This window comes from Paramisgurnus dabryanus, chromosome 5 (genome assembly GCF_030506205.2).
Source record: "Paramisgurnus dabryanus chromosome 5, PD_genome_1.1, whole genome shotgun sequence".
NCBI lineage: Eukaryota > Metazoa > Chordata > Actinopteri > Cypriniformes > Cobitidae > Paramisgurnus > Paramisgurnus dabryanus.
Genome location: NC_133341.1, coordinates 5,557,939 through 5,565,105, shown reverse-complemented (window position 1 = coordinate 5,565,105; position 7,167 = coordinate 5,557,939). Strand labels below are relative to the sequence as shown.

Below are 7,167 nucleotides of genomic sequence, written 5' to 3'. Positions count from 1 at the left end.
ATGCTATTTTGATATCCCAGCCGGCATATGATTCACCTTTGAAATTTGTCTTTTAATAAAAACACATTCTTTCAAACAGTTTCCAGTTAGTAGTGCAAAAATTGAATATTCCAAATATAGAATGAAATCATAAAATAAGAAAACAAAATCAGGTTTAAAAGTCATTTTATTTATAACTGCAAATATAAATTTTGTTGTTGGTTTAGTTAGGGTGACCATACGTGCCATTCTTCCCGGACGCATCCCGTCCAGGATTTCGGTGCGTCTTCCGGAAGTCGTATTTGTTGACCGCATACGCCATTCAGTTAAAAACATAAGATATACAATCGTAGTTTCATTCTTCTTACCTTAAAATGTAACGGTTGCTTTTCTGTAATAATAATAATAATCCTCTGTGACGTATGCGGTCGACAAATACGAGTTCCAAAAGACTGGACAGGACGGGTCCGGGAAGAATGGCACGTATGGTCACCCTAGTTTAGTTGACAGTCTTCTTATGGCCACCACCACCCGTCCATTCTGGCTCATGCACTTAAAAAATTATGACAGCATCTAAAGAGGAAAAACAAACCGCATGTTATTTCATTGTCAAAAATGCTATGTTTTTTAGCCCATGTATAAAAAAAGTTATTGCACATGAAGGCAAGATGTGTGTTCTTTAATGGTCTGACTAGAAACATAGCATAGCTGATGAAGGAAGAAAGCTGTTGTGTTTACAAATGTGACAATGAGCTTCAATTAAGATCATCTACAGTGCATTCAGAAAGTATTAAGACCCTCTTCACTTTTCAATTTTGTTATGTTCTTTCATGATACTGCAATTGTTTACATTTTTCCTCATACATTTTTTTACATTTGCAAACGTTTTTTGAAACATTTGCAAATGTATAATTTTTTACATTATACATATTCAGACCCTTTCCAACAATACCTGGAATTTAGCTCAGGTGTCTCCTATTGGTCTTGATGTTTCTACACCTTAAAGGACAAGTTCGGTATTTTAGACTTAAAGCCCTGTTTTCAGATTGTTTATGGTGAAATAGAATGGTTTTGACTGAAATTTCGACATTTTCGGCTGCCCTGAGAATTTTCGCGTGTTTGTGTTTCAGCTCAGACCTCTACAATGGGTTTAATGGTGCACTGGAACAATCCTTCCTAAAATGCATTAAACTTTCGTTTACAAAGACGTGAAACTCACCGAGTGGTCAGGGGTGTTCACTGATATGCTCACACAAAAATCGCTGCAAAAGATGCTTTCCAACAGCTGTTTTAGCATTCGTTGTTAACTTGTGGACCTATTTCCCCAAACGCCTCACACCCGTACATTCTTCCGCTTAGAGCTTGAATAATAAACACTCCAGCCCAGGTGGTGGCGCTAATCCGCCTTTGCCAATTGCAAGAATAGAAACAAAGTTCCCGGCGCGGAGTAATACCGTACCTCACAGGACGTCTAATACAGTCAATGGAGTTGGTAAAAACTACGATAAAACCTGTTGGAATGCGTCTTTTGGAGCGATTTTTGTGTGAGCATACCAGTGAACACCCCTGACCACTCTGTGAGTTTCACGTCTTTGTAAACGAAAGTTTAATGCATTTTAGGAAGGATTGTTCCAGTGCACCATTAAACCCATTGTAGAGGTCTGAGCTGAAACACAAACACGCGAAAATTCTCAGGGCAGCCGAAAATGTCGAAATTTCAGTCAAAACCATTCTATTTGACCATAAACAATCTGAAAACAGGGCTTTAAGTCTAAAATACCGAACTTGTCCTTTAAAGGGTTCTGATGAACACAAAGATATTTTGAGGAATGTCTGTAACCAAACTGACCAGAAGCACCACTGACTTCCATAGCAGGATAAAAGAATACAATGGAAGTGAATGGTGCTTCTAACTGTTTTTTTAAAAACAAATCCAGGTGTTGCAAGGTTTAATGCATCCTCCCCAAAAAGACCTGAGGCTGTAACTGCTGCTTCAAAAGGTGCGTTAACTAAATACAGAGTAAAGGGTCTGAATACTTGGGTGATATTGACTCTATAACCCCCCCAAATTGAGATGCTAAACAAAGCAAACATTGACCCACCTTACGTGTGGGTCAAACAGCCTCTTGTGCAGTCACTTACCAATGAAAGCTAAGATGGACTCCAGACCTTCTGGACTGTCTGTGAGAGACTTCAAACTCAATCCAGACCAGCAAGGCATCACGTTGGCAGACACCCCAACCTGATCAAAAAATTTTGATTAGGAGATATTCTTGTCCTATTTTTAATATAGATTTTACAAACTTACCACAAATAATCTGGCAAAGCAAAGACTTATGAAACAGCATCTTCCCAAATCTCCTCTTAAGGCTCATCTTGTCTATCATGGCATTTAATAAAGTTCTGAAAAAAAAAACATATTTCATTTGTACAAAAACATAAAAAACTGTGGCCCAAGCACAACTATTAAAAAAAATTAAGAATGTTTCCATTTTTTGTCATGGGACACTATTATTTCCTTACTTTTTGAGGGGTACAGATTTGGCCATCTGGAAAGACACATGACTTCACCAAGTTGCACGGTGATCTGCCTACAATATAAAACACATAAAAAAATAAAAAGCCCCTTTTAAAAAGAAAACATAAATTGTGAAATACAAAACACTGCATCTTAATTATTAGGATTACTAGAATTTGATCGGAATACAATCCAAAACAAGTAAAAAAATCTATTGTAAGGTTCCATTACTACATGGTAGCTTGGTGGTGGATTATAATGGTTGGTGATAACTTGAATTTTATAACTCATGGGCATAGCCATAATTTTAAAAGTGATGATTAGAGCCATAATACATAAAGATTAGGGCTGTGACAGTTCTCATAACCACCGTGGTGGTAAAGTGCGGCCTGCGGTTGCGTGCACGTCACAAACTATGAAAAAATATAAAGTACAATCTCCCCCAGCGAGATATCTTCAAGTTTGTGTGAACGCAAACAGCCAGCAGATTCAGAGTTAGAGCGCTATTTGCAACTGATATCAGTGATGACACGGTGGCTTGGGAGCAGAACAGAGGCAAAATATTCTTTCTTGGTCACTCAAGGTTGCGAAAAAGTATCAATCTGCGCTACCCGTACACCATCAGCACATGTTTTTAGTGCTGCTGGAAACATTGTAACCCCAATAAGGTTTCTCACTTTTTGTTTCATGTATTGAAGTGCTACAATAAACACACATCGGCGCCAATCCCGTGGGTGCTCAGAAGCTCGGCTCAAGCACCCAGCGAAATGGCAAAGCACATATGTTCAGTTTATTCACATTAAAGGTACTGTTTTTCCTGATCGCAAATTTAGTTCGTGTGTAATGTGTGTAATGTTGCTGTTTGAGCTAAGGTATTATTTATGCTCTAAGTTCACTGCCAAGTAGGGTTGTTGCGGTGACAGAATTTTCCCACCGGTAAATCAGCGTGTGACAAACCCGGTGATACCGGTTTCACCGGGTGGAAGGGGCTTATAAATGCATTATATAGGGGCATTTTACTTTCACTTTTGAATTAGATGCAACTGTTGTTTAAATCCAGCGCTTGCGCACGCTGCGTTAAATTGCGTATGAATTTGCGTGCAAATGCGAGTACAACAGCTGGTTTAAGTGCTTGAGTCAATGTGCGCAGGTACTTCTGACAGAACCCGCCAGTCCCAGGCAGAGCAACCGGCTATTCCTTCATAAAGCGCTGCTTGAATGGTGGGTTTATTATTATTCTTAATGAAAAACACAACAACAAAACGATCTGACCTATATTAAACATCATATATGTATATTATAACAAAAACGAGTAAGCACGCGGCTTCTGCCATCATCTGCTCGCCGCAGTCTGACAGGAATAAATGAAATCTGACACCCGCAGCCGCTGCTCTGTGATGATGCGTGTTCAGCTCCGCTGAATTCAAACAGCAGACACATTCAGTTGTAAGTGTTTGCTCTCTCTAACGAAACTAAATGATTTAATTACAAGAAAATATCAAAACGATGGTGAAAGACGGTGTCGCGGTGGTGATCTAAACGGTGAGAGGCTGAAGCACCGGTAATCACCATTTCACCGACTATCGCAACAAGCCTACTGCCAAGCGATATATTCCCCTTTCAAACCATACAGTGAACGGCCAGTTTGTACTATAGCCCTCTAATTCCTGGTTGAATGACGAGCATTGACTAACCTCCGCCCACAGGAACACGTCAGTCGCCAGCTAAGCTCAAATGGCTCTGGCTGCACAATTAATCACACACGATTGTCACGGACATCTCGTCAGTAAAGCTGGTTCCTTGATTAGTAATAAATCACCATCAGCTGCTTTCAGATGGAGCGCCATTTACTACACAGAGCCGTAGTTCACTGACAAAAGGGAAAATATCGCATTCATAATCGGCAATGATTTATCCTTTTGTCGGGTCTGTGTAGTAAATGGTGCTCCATCTGAAAGCAGCTGATGGTGATTTATTACTTATCAAGGAACCAGCTTTACTGACGAGATGTGTGTGACAATCGTGTTTGATTAATCGTGCAGCCCTAGCTCTGACTAAGCTAAGCTGCTGTTGAATCACAACACACTAAACAAACTACACAATCAGAACTCGTTACATATTTCTGAAGGAGGGACTTCATAGAACAAGGAAGACATCAGCCCGTTTTGAGGACAGTGAAAACAGCACTATACAGTAAATTGTGTGAAAAATACTGTTTTTTCACACAAAACATGAACACAATCAAAAACACAGGAAAAACATTACCTTTAACTTCACAATTCACACGAAAACGTGACTGCGCCACTTTCCACCTCTTCAAAGCCTTTGAGCGCTCCAGACTCTAGAGCACCTGGCATTGCGAAGTAAAGCTTGAGGTTGTGATGAGCACCCACCGGCGGAAAAAGAAATTGCCGCCTATGAACACACACATTTGTTAAGAAACATCATATCTGATCTTTGTTTACATTTTTATATTTCAAAATATATGTATGCATTATATATATATTTATATATATAAAAGATATATACCTCCCCCCTCACACAAACACATTCTATAACCACCGCACCACAGTGGTGAATTGGTGCATTACCATCGCGGTGGTAAAATACTGTCACTGTCACAGCCCTAATAAAGATAAGAAGGAAAGAAAGCTGTTATGTACACAACCACAAAGATCCATTTTGTCTGTCAATATGAACCCTTTTCAAAACTTCCATCAACATCTGCTCTGAACTATGAATTAAATTCTGGCTCTGTCTATTGAAAACAAAGGGTGTGAAACATGTATATAATATAGAGGGAATAGTGACATACAGAAGAAATTAAGTGCTGTGCTGAACAGAGACCATTGCATCCTGAATTATTTTCTTATATTTTCCTAATGACAATGATAAACCAGTACTGAGAAACAAGTAGTAGGTGGTTTTAAAAAGCTTACCTGTGAAGTTTCTTATGTTTGTGTTATTACGTTTCTGATGTGACAACCCTTGCTGTCTGATTCTTGTTCAATCCTGACAACATATAAAAAAAGTAAAATTAGTGCAATAGTAAAAGAGAATTCTATAAATGATGACCTTCATCAGAATGTAATGCATACACTTGCATTAATGCATTTAAGTATATACTGTGAAATATCAGGGTTAACATGTCACAACATTACCTGATCCAGCCAGATGTAATGGCTGTTGATGCATTAAAATCTCAGCATTGACAAGATCACCATCACTATTTTTAATTTGAAGGGCTCTGATAACAAAGACATTACAAAAGAGTTATAAAAATACACTGAAAACAAGAGCACATTTGTCTGGATAACTAATATTTTCAAGTTCCATTAAACTTGCTAATTATTCATCAAGAAAAGTAAGCAAAATAATACCATTACACTTCATTTCAATTCAAATAGCACATGCCAACAACTTACACTGTTTGACTTACAAAGGAGTTAAGAGTTTTATTCCGCTTTAAATCATGGATACAGCGCGAGGGACCGCAGATACAAGCATAAGCGTGTGACGTAACGTGTGATGCCTGATAAATGCAGTTATTGCAAATTCGCGAGCAATAAAACACCAATATCTCATCTAACGTTAAGTATAAACACTTAATCAGTAACATGAAATTAAGCAAGCAGCATTAATTAACTGACCGCACTCATCCAGCTGCCGTGGTGCTCCTCTTTACAAATGACTGACAGAGGTGTCTGTGGCGCCTGTAAGACCTATCAGATATTCACTGACTGAACTACGATATCAACGCTTTTCTACCGAACAGTTGTCCAAAAAGCCCTTACATTTAAGTGCTTTTCTGAAGCAATAAACAACCAAGTGGTTAAGTTGATAAGACCAGATATCATATTAATTGATTAATATTCATATTACAATCATATTAATGTAACCGTAGTCCAATTTCGGCGGGAACATGCCGTGGAATAGCGAATCAACCATTATAACGGATACGTTCACAAATAACAGAAAAAGCACGATGCATATTAAACAAAAAACATTTTATGTGTGAATAAAATAATGTTACGCGTTTTAAACATTGACTTATTGACTTGATATTTCCTTACCTCAATGCACTTTCTCGATGATCACGCAGACAGCCGTTAAACTCTCCAGTCTCGTGTAATCTCTATATGGGGAGGCTGTAATCTCGCGAGATTACCTCGCTACTTTTTTAGTCAGGATCAAACATTCCAAACTGACTTGTATGAATTAAACCGATAAAAGTCTTGATGTATTTTATTATTAATGGTATTCTTAAAATTTATATTTAACATGTTATATTTAAGACACTGTGATGAAAATATAATAACAATAAAACAACAATAATAATAGTTTATTTGCATGTGTCTATTACATTTTTAACTCTCCCAATTACTTTTGGTAAATTTTTAAATAGTATTTTTATCAGTTTCATAAAACAAGTTTTTACAGCTTTTTACTGAATGATTCACAAATTACAATGTCATTAAACATTTATTTTATTGACCCTTTGCAACTGTTTACCATTCACTGTTGTTTAAACGTTGTGTCAACGTTGAACAAACAACTAAGCTTTTTCAACCAAATTTCAACGTTGAAGGTCGGTCATATGACTGCTTGGATCATTCAATATCAAGCTTCGATATCAGATTAAATTGACCTTTTATAGTATATGCAATTAT

The 7,167-nt window shown here is 37.7% G+C and overlaps 1 long non-coding RNA gene across 2 annotated transcripts; it reads right to left on the bottom strand.

Moving 5' to 3' along the window:
* Window positions 1-201: 201 nt before the first annotated feature.
* On the bottom strand, window positions 202-6,896 carry LOC135744722 (uncharacterized). Of its 2 annotated transcripts, none has more exons than XR_010530825.2 (9): window positions 6,571-6,896; window positions 5,659-5,744; window positions 5,437-5,509; window positions 5,027-5,123; window positions 4,763-4,912; window positions 2,503-2,570; window positions 2,288-2,382; window positions 2,122-2,221; window positions 202-552 (listed from the first exon to the last, which is right to left on the bottom strand). It is a non-coding gene; the product is annotated as an uncharacterized lncRNA (long non-coding RNA). The 2 variants fall into 2 exon arrangements; XR_012336737.1 differs by lacking the exon at window positions 6,571-6,896 and adding an exon at window positions 6,148-6,488.
* Window positions 6,897-7,167: the final 271 nt, after the last annotated feature.